This window comes from Choloepus didactylus, chromosome 1, assembly GCF_015220235.1.
Source record: "Choloepus didactylus isolate mChoDid1 chromosome 1, mChoDid1.pri, whole genome shotgun sequence".
In the NCBI taxonomy this organism is placed as follows: domain Eukaryota; kingdom Metazoa; phylum Chordata; class Mammalia; order Pilosa; family Megalonychidae; genus Choloepus; species Choloepus didactylus.
In genome coordinates, this window is record NC_051307.1 from 95529807 (window position 1) to 95545560 (window position 15754).

At 36.9% G+C, this 15754-nt stretch overlaps 1 protein-coding gene across 18 annotated transcripts in view; it reads right to left on the reverse strand.

The window, feature by feature from the left end:
- Positions 1-15754, reverse strand: part of DLG1 (discs large MAGUK scaffold protein 1) — a 369115-nt gene that overhangs the window by 327345 nt on the left and 26016 nt on the right. The gene's annotated exons all lie outside the window — the stretch shown is intronic.

Genomic DNA, 15754 nt, shown 5'->3' on the forward strand with positions numbered 1-15754 from the left:
CACAAAAATAAAAATCTCTTAGACATTTATGTGGAAAGCACAAAACAAAAAACTATATTCACGTTAAACTACATAAAAATCTATGTAAGTATACTAACAATAATCAGAAATAATGTTGTGACAGAAATCCTCATTAGGATCTTTTCCCCTTCAAAATATTTAAAAATTCATAACAATATTTTTAAAAATACATTTTCACTAGTGGTAAAGCAAACATTACTGTGTGAACTATAACTGTGAGGAAAAAGCAAACAAAACTAATATACATCAATTTTCTCACTTTTCCTCTTGTGAGAAATAATTCACCATACAGGAGTAGGAACAACCTGCTTTCAGAATTTACAAATTTACTAATTATTTTATTACTGAACATCATATAATATCTCAACAATTCTATCTAACAATCACTATGTGGTATCATAAATATATAGAAATAGAAACCAAAAGGGTAAATTATTGCATATTTGTGTTTAAAACATATTAATCAGAAAAGGAAAATAGAACTATTATGATCACCTTAAATTTGTAAACAGCATGAATGCTACTGTAAACGGAAGACAAAATTTGGCAGTTCAGTAGCAATGATGATTCAGTCATCTCAACTCACAACCCGGTCATTTGCAAATGTTTTTGAAAACCATACAGTTATGGGGGAAAAAAAAAACAGAAAACTAATCATCATTGCTTTAGCTCAACCCACATGCCTGTTCTTAAGAGTATCCATGGTAGCAGTGATGCAACATGCCTACCTAGTTCATCGTGCCTACACAAGTGGGAGAGAGGGGAGGCGGAGGATGAAAAAAAATTCACTTTGTAAGGTGTTTTAGTATTAACATGATAAAATTACATCAACTACATCATCAAGCTTTAAAAACACATATAAAACCATAGAACATTCCAAAGATCAAAAAAGGGAGAAGGGGTGGGGGGGTGGGGGACCTGAGGACATTGTAGTGCTTTGTTGAAAAGAAAACCAAGAATTTGGCTCTTTCTGCTACAGGCACTGGTTAAATATGTTGAAAGGGTTGATTTCTAATGATAGAGCAAATTATTTTAACTCTTTCAAAAGTAACTACAAATAATATTTTAGGTTTCCTAATTTCCAACCTACATCTTTTTCTATTTTTGCTTTAACAGTTACATAATAAAAATTTATAAAAAATTTAGGATAATGATTACATCCAATTTCTTTTAGCAGTAATAGCGCTGCTTTGCTAAAAAAGGAGAGTCAAACTCAAAACTTCTTAAATCAAGGAGGATAAGGAAGAGAGAAGAGACAGATCATTTCAAATAACCTTGCTACAATACAAAAATAAAAACTAAAATGAATGATGTGATAAAAGGTAAATCACAAGGAGAACCAAACACAGACAACCATGAAAAGAACTCACAGAGAAAACAAACAAAAAATCCTGTTTTCCAGACTTATGTGCCCTTTCAACATTCTTTAAGAATATTTCAGTAAGATAGTTCACCTAGAGGTACACAGAAGATTCATTTATAAACAAGAGATGTGACCACATAATGGGCATGCTTGTACCCAATCAAAAACTCCTACTCTCCCAACTATAACTCTCTATGAACAAAGAGCAAACAAAACTAATTTACATCAGTTTTCCCTCTTTTCCTCTTGTGAGAAATAATTCACCATACAGGAGTAGGAACAGCCTACTTTCAGGAGTTACAAATTTACTTACTCTTTTATTACTGAACATCATAAAATATCTCAACAATTCCATCTAATAATCATCTGTGGCATAAGTATATAGAAATAAAAACCAAAATGATAAATTGTTTCATAATGTAAAAACCAACGTAAAAATTCAAAATGTAAATGCCCTAAGTCTATAATCTATAATAACACAATCACACAATGTCCACAAACTGGTGCTCAGAAATAAAAGAAGTCAAACTTAGAGATTAAGTAAAGTAGGCTGCACTTTGAGGACACCAAGCAAACAAGATCTCAAAACAAATACTTGAAATAGTACTTGTATAAGTTTGATCATTTAAATTCAAATCAGCATATTTTCAAAGGCAACACAATCAGAACTTGACTATTATCCTCTTCTTAAAAAAATTTAACTAAATTTTCAACAGATGTTCTATTGAAAATGTTCTCAAATGAGTTATACTTTAAACTAACACGGCATGTTGGGACAGAAAATGAAGAGAAAGCATATTGAGAATATATACTTACTAGAAGAAAAATATAATCAAGGCTTTTTAAACAACCTTGTTGGTAGGAGAAAAGCTGTCTGTAAATTCTCAGGAAAAAAATTGCAACACACTATTTTTAGCTATCTGAAAAACATTTCAGAATACTACCTTTCTTAAAGGATATAAACTAAGCATCACATGGATTTAAGTATTTCTTTTCAAATACATAACAATGGTTACAACTTATTTTTAAAATACATTATGAACAAAAGGTCTCAAATTCTGTCACTAACAATGAAATGTAGAAAACATTTTATCTTACCTTTGTGGTTACAATGCACAGGCAATCCATTACTCTACCATTACAATAGTATTTTATACATAAAGCAGTTTATTGCAAAACTATTTTAAGTTACCTATTTGAACAAAAAATTAAAATTAAAAATTAAGTTGTGAGATAAAGCCATAGATCAAAAGTTATAACTGTGACAAGATCTCTCTAGGATCCATTCTTAGAGATAGCAATTTTTCTACTATCTGAAATACAAGAAACCAGAATGTGTCACGTGCTCTACAATCTTCTTTATGTAATCTGTTTCCGAAGAACTTGAAATTATCCCACAAAACACACTGTGGAAGATGTCAGGGTTTGTTCCACATGAGTTAACTGCTGCTTCAGATGCATTTCATTAATCCCTCTTTTCAAGATAGGAGACTGACAAAGTCATCTGATGAAATGCTCCACAAAGAGGTTTCCCCGACCAATAAATTTAAATCTGCTCCTCCTTGTTTGCTACAGTTTGAATATTCAAAAAACAACTACAAAACAAAATCACTAAAACAAATGTAAGCACACATTTCTTCTACTAAACCATTTCAGCAACTGCAGCTTGTAAAGTAATGACTTTCTCAGGCAGTAATGAATGGAATATTCCATGTGATGTTTTTGAGAAGGGGAGCAGGAAGAATAAACTGTAATAATTTAAAATATTACCTTTTCTCTCTTTACTTAAAAAAAAGTAACATTTTATTAATGAAGCCAGATTTAAACTTTAGTGACTTACTAAACCCATTTCACCCAATTACTCCTCAAAAAATTCAACACCACAAAAACAGTTATAACTCTGTATCATTTGAAACTCCCTCAAGAAGATTTCATTTTTAACCCAGAGGTAACATAACTTTGTAAGTTCATATCCTGTCCTCAAAATCACTGAGAGTAGAGCTAGACAGGCTAACAGAGGACAAGGCAGAGGGATGCAACTGACTTTCAGTCTCATAAGCTTAAGCTACACCTCCCTATAAAAATGTATAGTAGGGAAGAGTATTACCTGCAATATTTGTCCATAATGTCTCTCATAGTCCACAGATATTATGAATGACCTCAAATTGAAACCAGTCTGTTCTCACATTTTATACCCTACTCCTACCCCTAACATTTAAAGTACCCACGACCTGCATCAGCAACTTTTACGCTAAACCAAGTTTCACTACAAGGATTGTAAGAGTTAATACATGCATATCACTTAGTAAAGTGCCAATCCCATAGTAAGCATCATCATTATTACTATATTACTATCATTGCTATGTATGAGGTGGTAGCCTTTCGTTTACAGCCTAATAGGATATATCTGAGACAGGTCTAGTGGGACTTTACCTGAACATAAGTCTATTGGGGCTGTTGTGAAGTTCAAATGAAATAATACATGTATAGCACTTAGAATAATGTCAATCTTGTTAAGTGTTCACTAAATGCTAGCCACAAACCAATATCTATATAGCTAAAAGGTTTGGAGATGAGCAGAAGTAAATTTCATCATGGGCCAACATATCTGTACCCCCATGCATGACAAACAGCCTGGAAACTACATACTCAATTGAAGACTCACACCCAGCTCAACGATTACTTGCTCCCAAAATAAAAGAGTAAGTCCACTCAAAGCTCATGACTCCCGAAATAATTAAATTTCATCATTTTTAGGCAGAATACTGAAAACAAGATTGGCAGTATCTAAGTACTGACTGGGCATTCCATTTTGTGAGGGAAAATAAAGAGGAATGTGAAGCCCTACAGCTGGTTTCTCTCTTACGTGAATTTTTTATCTTATCTAAAATAGTCTAGCCCAGAGAGAGAAGGCATCCTTAAGTCTGGCAGATCTTATAACAGTGGATATATAAATCACTATACCAAGAGTGAGAAATACTGTTTCAGTCAACTAACAGGTTATATAACTTTAAGGAGTCATTTTCTTTTTTTGGAGGGGGTCTCAATTTCCCCTTTTATAAAATATAAAACATGATGGATTCTAAGAGCCCTTCCACTTATAAAATTCGTGTTTCAATTTCTAAACTTCTTGCACGCTAAGCTCTAACAGGGCAAAACTCAAGAATATCTCATGTACACTTTTTCCCCAGCACCTGAGGGGTGGTATAGTGAGCAGAATATAATAGGGACTCAAATACTTGTTGAATTCATATAGAGCCTTTCTAATGTTTAAACTATAGGTGATTACAAAAGTGAAAACTGCCTGAAATGACCCTGAAAATGAGATACCTCATTATTCCAATAAAAGCTATTTTAAAAGTTTTGCAAACTTGAATATACCTATAGGAATATAGATGAAATAATCAAATATCTACTTTAAATTTATTGATTTGCTTAACAAATAAATACTTAATACACAGTATTAAAATAATGTATCTAAATACATTATTTCATTCCATTCAAAATTCAGAAAAAAATTTAGTCAAACTCTTAGCAATCATCTTAGATGTTAGGGACTTCATTCTGAGTACAGTCACATTTTTTGTTCATCCTGTCATACTCACAGGATTATTTAACGTGTTAAATTCCAAACCAATTACATCCTCCATAAACATCCAAACGGGCACTGACTAAAGACATTACAAGCCAATGTGTTCCCCTGAGTTATTTACTGCACAAAGTAATTTAGAAATCATCTTTAGAAAGTTTATGAGAAACTTTATAAAGACTCAAATGTAAGGTAACTCCCTTCTGGGACAGAGGACACCTCACCTAATATTCCTCAGGCACATAAGGTAATTAACAGTATTTTATACTATCAATGGCTTTCTATATACAGATGATTGCTTCCAACCATGATGGAGTAATAGAGATCAGACTGACTTGCCCACTTTAAGCAACTAAAAAACTGGAAAAATATGAAAAAAATGGCTTTCATACACTGGACAAAGGTGGTATAAAACAGTGATTCCAGTGAGGAGAGAGATAAACAAGATGAACTCTATAACTGTTCCCAGATTACTGCCTGGAGAAATTCTCCAGGCTGCAGCAGAGGGATGGGGAACCTAAACAGAGTCCAGCAGCCTGAGGTGAGGACACACAATTGCAGAATTCAGTTGTGGGAGGCTATGCTAGTTTGAAGCTGTTAGGTATCCCAGAAAAGGCCATGTTCTTTTAATCCATTCCTGTGGGTGCAGACCTATTGTAGATGAGACCTTTTCATTAGGTTATTTCAATTGAGGTGCAACCCACCCCATTCAAGGTGGGTCTTAATCCCCTTATGGGAAATCTTTATAGGAGGATAAAGGACACATAGAAAAAGCCCAGAGAGCTCAGAGAAGCCCCAGAGAAGCTAAGAGAAGCTAATAGAGAAAAGCCCTGGAGAAGCTAAGAGAGGACCCACAGAAGCACAGAGGGGAAGACAATGGAACCAGAAGCTGAATGCAACAAAACCGAGAGCAAAGGACCAGCAGATGCCAGTCATGTGCCTTTCCATGTGAAAGATGTGTCCTGGATACCAGCAGCTGTCTTCAGAGTCCATGTATCATCCTATTGATGCCTTAATTGAGACATTTTCCTGGCTAAGAACTGTAAATTTGTAAGCTAATAAATCTCCATTGTAAAAGCCCAACCCATTTCTGGTACACTGCATTCCAGCAGCTTTAGCAAACAGAAACAGAAGCCAAGGTGGCTAAAATTCAAAGAGTGTAAGAAAAAGAGAGTGCTACATATAAAAGAGAGTGCCGGCCAGTGAGGCTCTAAGATGGCGGCATAGAGAGGAGTGGAAGCTAAGTAGTCCCCCTGGAACAACTAAAAAAAACCAGAAACAACTAGTAAATAATCCGGAATAACTGCAGGGGGACAGACGTGACCGTCCACTCATCATACACCAACCTGACTTGGGAGGAAGCCAAAGATCACAGCATAAAATCTGTAAGCAAGAACTGCGGATCCAAACCGGGAGACCCCTCCCCCACAGCCCAAGCTACAAAGCCTCCTGGTGCCAAAGAGAACCTTTCTCCCAGCAAGCAAATATAGCTCAACTGAGCTCCAACTGGGGTTTTAATTAGCGAGTGTGAACTGCTCACTATGAGGTACGAATCCCCAACAAATAGACAGAGGCTTTGGGTGACGACTGACCCTGGAGAGCTGGAGGGTCGCCTCGGACTAGATCTGTTCCTTTTTCAACTCAGTGGAGAAAGCCTTGGCTATTTTCAGTTCCCGTTACTGTGACCCAGAAAAGGGTGTGGCACAGGCAGAGAGAGACCACTGAAATGCTACTGACCTCCCCCTAAGGCATCTATCTTCTCTAAGAGGAAAGGGGTGGGGGCCCAGCTCTACTACCTGCCTTTCATTCAGAACTTACACCAGTCAAGAATTATGGGCTAATCTTTGCATCAGACAGAGAGGGTCCCTGCATGGCCCGGTGGCCCGGGGCTTCCCTTGAGGGATGACGTGCACTAGTGACGAAGGACAGCCTTCCCTCAGCAGAGGTCCTGGAAGATCGTAGCTAAGAAGAGAGGCCTGCTCAGAAAACCTAGGGATGCTACGTCAATGCCAGTGGTTTGTGGGTCAGCGACAGAGAAAATCTGAGGCAAAACTGAAATGAAGGTCCGGGAACACGTGGGAGGTTTGAATATTAAAGCGGCCCTGCCTCCCTGACCACCCAGACACATGCACCTGGTTCAGGCAGGATACCTCCAACAACAAACCCAAACTGGATTCACCAACTGAATCCCACAAAAATCATTTCCCCACACACCACAGAGACAGAGTTAGGGAGAACTGACTTGAGGGGTATAGGTGACTTGCAGGCGCCACCTGCTGGTTAGGGGGAGAAAGTGTACGCCACCAACTTGCATTTCTGAAAACTTAGATTGATTTTTTTTTTTTTTTTTTTTTGCAACTTGAAAGAACCCTATCAAGCAAAGCAAATGCCAAGAGGCCAAAAACAACAGAAAATCTTAATGCATATGATAAAACCAGACTATATGGAGGACCTGATCCCAAACACCCTAATCAAAATATCAGAAGAGACACAGTATTTGGCACAAGTAATCTAATCAAACAATCACAATTGAGGAATGAAAACATGGCACAGGATATAAAAGACATGAAGAAGACCATGGAACAGGATAAAAGGTACATAAAGAAGACCCTAGAAGAGCATAAAGAAGAAATTGCAAGAGTAAATAAAAAAACAGAAGATCTTATGGAAATAAAAGAAATTGTTGGACAAATTAAAAAGACTCTGGATACTCATAATACAAGATTAGAGGAAGCTGAACAATGACTCAGTGTCCTAGAGGTCCACAGAACAGAAAATGAAAGAACAAAAGAAAGAATGGAGAAAAAAATCGAAGAAATCAAAAAGGATCTCAGGGATATGATAGATAAAATAAAATATCCAAATTTAAGACTCATTGGAGTCCCAGAAGGGGAAGAGAAGGGTAAAGGTCTAGAAAGAGTATTCAAAGAAATTGTTGGGGAAAACTTCCCAAACCTTCTACACAATATAAATACACAAAGCATAAATGCCCAGCGAACTCCAAATAGAATAAATCCAAATAAACCCACTCCAAGACATATTTTGATCAGACTCTCAAATACTGAAGAGAAGGAGCAAGTTCTGAAAGCAGCAAGAGAAAAGCAATTCACCACATACAAAGGAAACAACATAAGACTAAGTTGTGACTACTCAGCGGCCACCCTGGAGGTGAGAAGGCAGTGGCATGACATATTAAAAACTCTGAGAGAGAAAGATTTCCAACCAAGAATACTTTATCCAGCAAAACTCTCCTTCAGATTTGAGGGAGAGCTTAAATTTTTCACAGACAAACAAATGCTGAGAGAGTTTGCCAATAAAAGACCTGCCCTACTTCAGATAATAAAGGGAGCCCTATCGACAGAGAAACAAAGAAAGGAGAAAAAGATAGAGAATTTTAACAGACATATATAGAATCTTACATCCCAAATCACCAGGACACCCATTTTTCTCTAGTGATCACAGATCTTTCTCCAGAATGGACCGTATGCTGGGACATAAAACAAGCCTCAATAAATTTAAAAAAAAAAAAAAAATTGAACATATTCAAAGCACAATCTTTGACCACAATGGAATACAAATAGAAGTCAATAACTATTGAATTGTAACTCCACTATTTACTTCCTACAGGATATAAAATACACAAACTCTAATGACAAATCAGTGGTTTTGAATTCAATGTAAAATTTGTAATTTTTGACAAGAACTATATAAAGGTGGGGGAATGGAGGAGTACAGGTACATAGTTTATGTGTCCTATTGAAATTAAGTTGGTATCAAAGAAAAACAAGATTGTTATGGATTTAAGAGTTTAATTTTAAGCCCCACAGTAAACACAAAGAAATTATCAGAGAATGTGACCATAGAGATGAAAAGTTGAGTATAGGTTAAGAGAAATGGGGGAAAGAGCAATGGGGAGTTAAGAAATGAGTGTAGGGTTGCTGTCTGAGGTGAAGAGAAATTTCTAGTAATGGAGGGTGGGACGGTCATCACATTACAACATTCTAAATGTGATTAATCCCACTAATGGAAGGCTAGGGAGGGGGTGGAATAGGAAGATTTAGGCTGTATATATGTTTCCACAATTGAGAAAAAAAAAAAAAGAAAAGTCTAAATAGATGACAATTGAATGCCAAGGATGATCCTGGATGGGATCTGAGGATAGAGGAGAGGAGGCTCAAAGGGACACAGCTGAGACATAAGAAAAAAAAAAGGAAATATATAATGTAAGCTTTGTATCAATGTTGAATCTCTTGTACTTCTTGGCTGCGTTTAATGGGATTGCATAAAAGAATGTTCTTGTTCATGGGAATTGTATATGTGAATTATAGTGTTTGTTCAAGGATGTGTGCAGCTAGCTCTCATATGTTCAGAAGACACAGCAATAGATGATGGATGATAGAGAGGGAGGGAAAGAAATAGTGGTGTGACAGCATGTTAAAGTTGGTGGAGTGGGGTATCAGGGGAGGGGGGTCAGGGTATGCTGGAGTTCTGTGTATGGGGTTTGTACTGTTTTTGCAACTGTTCCTGTAACTTTGAATTTATTTCAAAATAAAATAAAATAAATAAAAGAAAATGTAAAAAAGAAAAAAAAAAAAGAGAGAGAGAGTGCCACACAGAGAAAGCCCCAGAGATCTGCAGAGAATTTTCAGATTAGTACTGATCAGCACATGTATATAGGGAAACTGGAGGCTAGGGAAAGTCGTAACACTCATCCACCAGTTTGCTTTTACATTTTCAGACTAACATCCGTTAGGGTAGTGTCATCTCAGTGAAACAGTACTTCCCTTTAACTAACCTTAGCTCACTCAACTTTGACACACATCTTTCCCTTTTTATAAAAAAATCTAGAACTTAATGGAAATATCCCCATATTTCCATGACCAGTCCATCCATGATTGGGTATAAATTTCAAACATTATTAAAACATTTTCCAGGGGCCAAGCTCTCAGCAAAGTTTAACAATCATATTCCCTCCTTATCATTTCAAAGTAATAAAATCTGACATTTACAGTCTGAAAGTTCTCATATTCCTATTCACTTAGTGTGCCTTTATCATGCCCATAAAATACTTTTCAGGAGGCGAAGAAACTAGCACCACACACAGCATTCTAGGGACTAGTGCCTTATAATTATACAAAAGTTGAAATACATTCCCAATACCATTCCTGATGAAATACACTGTTGATCTTTCTGACTGAAATCTATATGGAAATAAACTTCCAGCTTGCAAAACTGTGCTAACCTAACCTTTTTTTAATCTTCATTTTATTGAGATATATTCACATACCACGCAGTCATACAAAACAAATCGTACTTTCGATTGCTCACAGTACCATTACATAGTTGTACATTCATCACCTAAATCAATCCCTGACAACTTCATTAGCACAAACACAAAAATAACAAGAATAATTAAAGTGAAAAAGAGCAATTAAAGTAAAAAAGAACACTGGGTACCTTTGTCTGTCTGTTTGTTTCTTTCCTTCCCCTATTTTTCTACTCATCCATCCATAAACTAGACAAAGGGGAGTGTGGTCCTTATGGCTTTCCCAATCCCACTGTCACCCCTCATAAGCTACATTTTTATACAATTGTCTTCGAGATTCATGGGTTCTGGGTTATACTTTGATAGTTTCAGGTATCTACCACCAGCTACCCCAATTCTTTAGAATCTAAGAAGGGTTGTCTAAATTGTGTGTAAGAGTGCCCATCAGTGACCTCTCGGCTCCTTTTGGAATCTCTCTGCCACTGAAGCTTATTTCATTTCCTTTCACATCCCCCTTTTGGTCAAGAAGATGTTCTCCGTCCCACGATGCCGGGTCTACATTCCTCCCGGGAGTCACATTCCACGTTGCCAGGGAGATTCACTCCCTTGGGTGTCTGATCCCACGTAGTGGGGAGGGCAGTGATTTCACCTTTCAAGTTGGCTTAGGTAGAGAGAGAGGGCCACATCTGAGCAACAAAGAGGCATTCGGGAGGAGGCTCTCAGGCACAATTATACGGAGGCCCAGCCTCTCCTTTCCAGCAACAGTCATCCCAAGGGTGAATCCTGTGGTAGAGGGCTCAACCCATCAAACCACCAGTCCCCTATGTCTGTGGTCATGTTAGCAACCATCAAGGTCAGGTAGGCCAATACCCCTGCATTCTCCACAGGCTCCTCAAGGGGGCACTACATTTTTTTTTCCTTGTTTTTTTTTTTTAACTTTTTTTTTTAAATCAACTGTATGAAAATTTTAAAAATTAAAAAAAATTTAAAAAATAAATAAAAGAATATTTCAAAGAGACCATAACACGGGAGTAAGAAAAAGACAACTAACCTAAGACAACTACTTTACTTCCAACATGTTCCTACTCTACCCCAAGAAACTTACCTAATACAGCAACATTTCTGTGAACTTGCTCCTACTATATCCATCAGAAATTAACAGACCATAGTCATTCCTGGGCATTCCCAGAATGTTAAATTTACCCATGATAGCTTATCTGTTCTTCTTGGATTATTGTTCCCCCTTCCTTAATTGCTCTTTATTGCTAGTTCCCCTACATTCTACATTATAAACCATTTGTTTTACATTTTTCAAAGTTCACATTAGTGGTAGCATGTAGTATTTCTCTTTTTGTGCCTGGCTTATTTCGCTCAACATTATGTCTTCAAGGTTCACCCATGTTGTCATATGTTCCACGAGATCGTTCCTTCTTACTGCTGTGCAGTATTCCACCGTGTGGGATACCACATTTTATTTATCCACTCATCTGTTGAAGGACATTTGGGTTGTTTCCATCTCTTGGCAACTGTGAATAATGCTGCTATGAACACTGGCGTGCAGATATCTGTTCGTGTTACTGCTTTCCGATCTTCCGGGTATATACCGAGAAGTGCAATCGCTGGGTCGAATGGTAACTCTATATCTGGTTTTCTAAGGAACTGCCAGAATGACTTCCAGAGTGGCTGAACCATTATACAGTCCCACCAACAATGAATAAGAGTTTCAATTTCTCCACATCCCCTCCAGCATTTGTAGCTCCCTGTTTGTTTAATGGCAGCCATTCTAACCGGTGTTAGATGGTATCTCATTGTGGTCTTAATTTGCATCTCTCTAATAGCTAGTGAAGCTGAACATTTTTTCATGTGTTTCTTGGCCATTTGTATTTCCTCTTCAGAGAACTGTCTTTTCATATCTTTTGCCCATTTTATAACTGGGCTGCCTATACTACTGTCATTGAGTTGTAGGATTTCTTTATATATGCAAGATATCAGTCTTTTGTCAGATACATGGTTTCCAAAAATTTTTTCCCATTGAGTTGGCTGCCTCTTTACGTTTTTGAGAAACTCCTTTGAGGTACAGAAACTTCTAAGCTTGAGGAGTTCCCATTTACCTATTTTTTTCTTTTGTTGCTTGTGCTTTGGGTGTAAAGTCTAAGAAGTGTCCGCCTAATACAAGGTCTTGAAGATGTTTTCCTACATTATCTTCTAGGAGTTTTATGGTACTTTCTTTTATATTAAGATCTTTGGTCCATTTTGAGTTAATTTTTGTGTAGGGTGTGAGGTAGGGGTCCTCTTTCATTCTTTTGGATATGGATATCCAACTCTCCCAGCCCCATTTGTTGAAAAGACCATTATGACCCAGTTCAGTGACTTTGGGGGCCTTATCAAAGATCAGTCGGCCATAGATCTGGGGGTCTATCTCCGAATTCTCAATTCGATTCCATTGATCTATATGTCTATCTTTGTGCCAGTACCATGGTGTTTTGACAACTGTGGCTTTATAATAAGCTTCAAAGTCAGGGAGTGTAAGTCCTCCCACTTTGTTTTTCTTTTTTAGAGTGTCTTTAGCAATTCGAGGCATCTTCCCTTTCCAAATAAATTTGATAACTAGCTTTTCCAAGTCTGCAAAGTAGGTTGTTGGAATTTTGATTGGGATTGCACTGAATCTGTAGATGAGTTTGGGTAGAATTGACATCTTAATGACATTTAGCCTTCCTATCCATGAACATGGAATATTTTTCCATCTTTTAAGGTCCCCTTCTATTTCTTTTAGTAGAGCTATGCAGTTTTCTTTGTATAGGTCTTTTACATCTTTGGTTAAGTTTATTCCTAGGTACTTGATTTTTTTAGCTGCTATTGAAAACGGTATCTTTTTCTTGAGTGTCTCTTCAGTTTGTTCATTTCTAGCATATAGAAACATTACTGACTTATGTGCATTAACCTTGTATCCCGCTACTTTGCTAAATTTGTTTATTAGCTCTAGTAGCTGTATCGTCGATTTCTCAGGGTTTTCTAGATATAAGATCATATCATCCACAAACAATGACAGTTTTACTTCTTCTTTTCCAATTTGGATGCCTTTTATTTCTTTGTCTTGCCAGATTGCCCTGGCTAGCACTTCCAGCACAATGTTGAATACCAGTGTGATAGCGGGCATCCTTGTTTTGTTCCTGATCTTAGAGGGAAGGCTTTCAGTCTCTCACCATTGAGTACTATGCTGGCTGTGGGTTTTTCATATATGCTCTTTATCATATTAAGGAAGTTTCCTTCAATTCCTACCTTTCGAAGCGTTTTTATCAAAAACGGATGTTGGATTTTGTCAAATGCCTTTTCAGCATCTATTGAGATGATCAATTGATTTTTCCCTTTCAAATTGTTAATGTGTTGTAATACATTGATTGATTTTCTTATGTTGAACCATCCTTGCATGCCTGAAATGAACCCCACTTGGTCATGGTGTATGATTTTTTTTAATGTGTCTTTGGATTCGATTTGCAAGTATTTTGTTGAGGATTTTTGCATCTATATTCATTAGGGAGACTGGCCGGTAGTTTTCCTTTTTTGTAGCATCTTTGCCTGGTTTTGGTATTAGATTGATGTCAGCTTCATAAAATGAGTTAGGTAGTGTTCCATTTTCTTCAATGTTTTGAAAGAGTTTGAGTAAGATTGGTGTCAGTTCTTTCTGGAAAGTTTGGTAGAATTCCCCTGTTAACCTAACCTTAATGAATACTAACTTGTACTGGTTTCATTGAGCCATTATTTAAACAATCTCCTATAAAAACAGGCAATCAACTATAACAATGCTATCCTTTTCAATCACAGGTAAACATCATAAATTAGACAATAGGAAAAAATGATAAGTAATTAAGTAAGAAAGTCAATTTTCTTACTGTTCTAGTTTGCTAATGCTGCTGGAATGCAAAACACCAGAAATGGATTGGCTTTTATAAAAGGGGTTTATTTGGCTACACAGTTACAGTCTTAAGGCCATAAAGTGTCCAACCATGCATTGACAATCGGGTACCTTCACTGGAGGATGGACAATGGCATACAGAAAACCTCTGTTAGCTGGGAAGGCATGTATGTGGCTGATGTTGGCTCCAAGTTCTGGTTTCAAAAATGGCTTTCTCCCAGGATGTTCCTCTGTAGGCCGCAGCTCCTCTTCAAAATGTCACTCTCAGTTGCTCTTGGGGTGTTTGTCCTCTCTTAGCTTCTCCGGAGCAAGAGTCTGCTTTCAACGGCCATCTTCAAACTGTCTCTCATCTGCAGCTACTCTCTCAGCTTTCTGTGCATTCTTCAAAGTGTCCCTCTTGGCTGTGGCAAGCTCACTCCTTCTGTCTGAGCTTATATAGTGCTCCAGTAAACTAATCAAGGCCCATGCTGAATGGGCAGGGCCACACCTCCATGGAAATCACCCAATCAGATTACCAGCCACAGTTGGGTGGGGCACATTTCCACGGAAACAATCTTATTCAAAGGTTCCAACTTAATCCCCACTAATATGTCTGCCCCACAAGATTGCATCAAAGATAATGGCATTTTGGGGAACATAATATATTCAAACTGGCACACTTAAGGTTTAACAATTTTTTTACATAACAAGTTTTTTAACTAGGAAGACAATAAATATGAAACAAACTGCAATTGATTAAGATTTTTAAAATCCATTTAAAACAGACCATAGAAATGACTTTTGGTCTTGCAAACTATCAAATAAGCAATATATATTAACTAAAGAGGGTGGAGGAGAATAGATATTATCCAAGAGAAAGAGATGAAAAAGTAAATAAATAAATAAGGAAATAAGATACATACACAATATGACAGAATTTCTTATCAAAAGAAGCACTTAAAATCAGAATTAATAAAGACTGCTGTGAGATGGGAGTTAAGAGGTCTGAAATCCAAAAACATTGTGCCAAACCAGGCGAGTAAACTGAGTTAAGTCATTCATTTTCCTCTGGCTCTCAGTTTCCTCATCTTTAAAATCAAGAAGAGGGGGAAGATGATCTCATCCTTCCTGTTCTAAAATTCTGTAATTCTATGTTACTGGATCTAAAAGAGAAAGCTAAGAAACTACCTACCCTCACTACCAAATTGCTCTCTGGTTGCTACCCACCACCACTTTTCCCTGATTTATGAACTACCAAACAGAAACTGATTAAATTTTCTAGGCACTGTTTGATTAAAGAAAGTACTAACTAGAAGGGAGTAGAATCAAATTCAGACAGATAACCACCTTCAAATGACAAATGTTTCTCAGGCAAAATCCTCATTACAAAATATACAAACCTATATCGTATTTCTTAGATTACAGAGCAAAATCATGCTAATTATCTCACAGCTGAAGACGCGTTGGGGTCTAGCATGCAAAATATTTTTTAATAGCCTAAAACAAGTATTTCAAACAATTCACATTTTATGACACGGGCACTAAAGATTCTAAGGTTTATTTGTAAAAATATTTTAACCCCATCTTCTTTATTCCAACATAAATAGTACTTCCACAAAATAT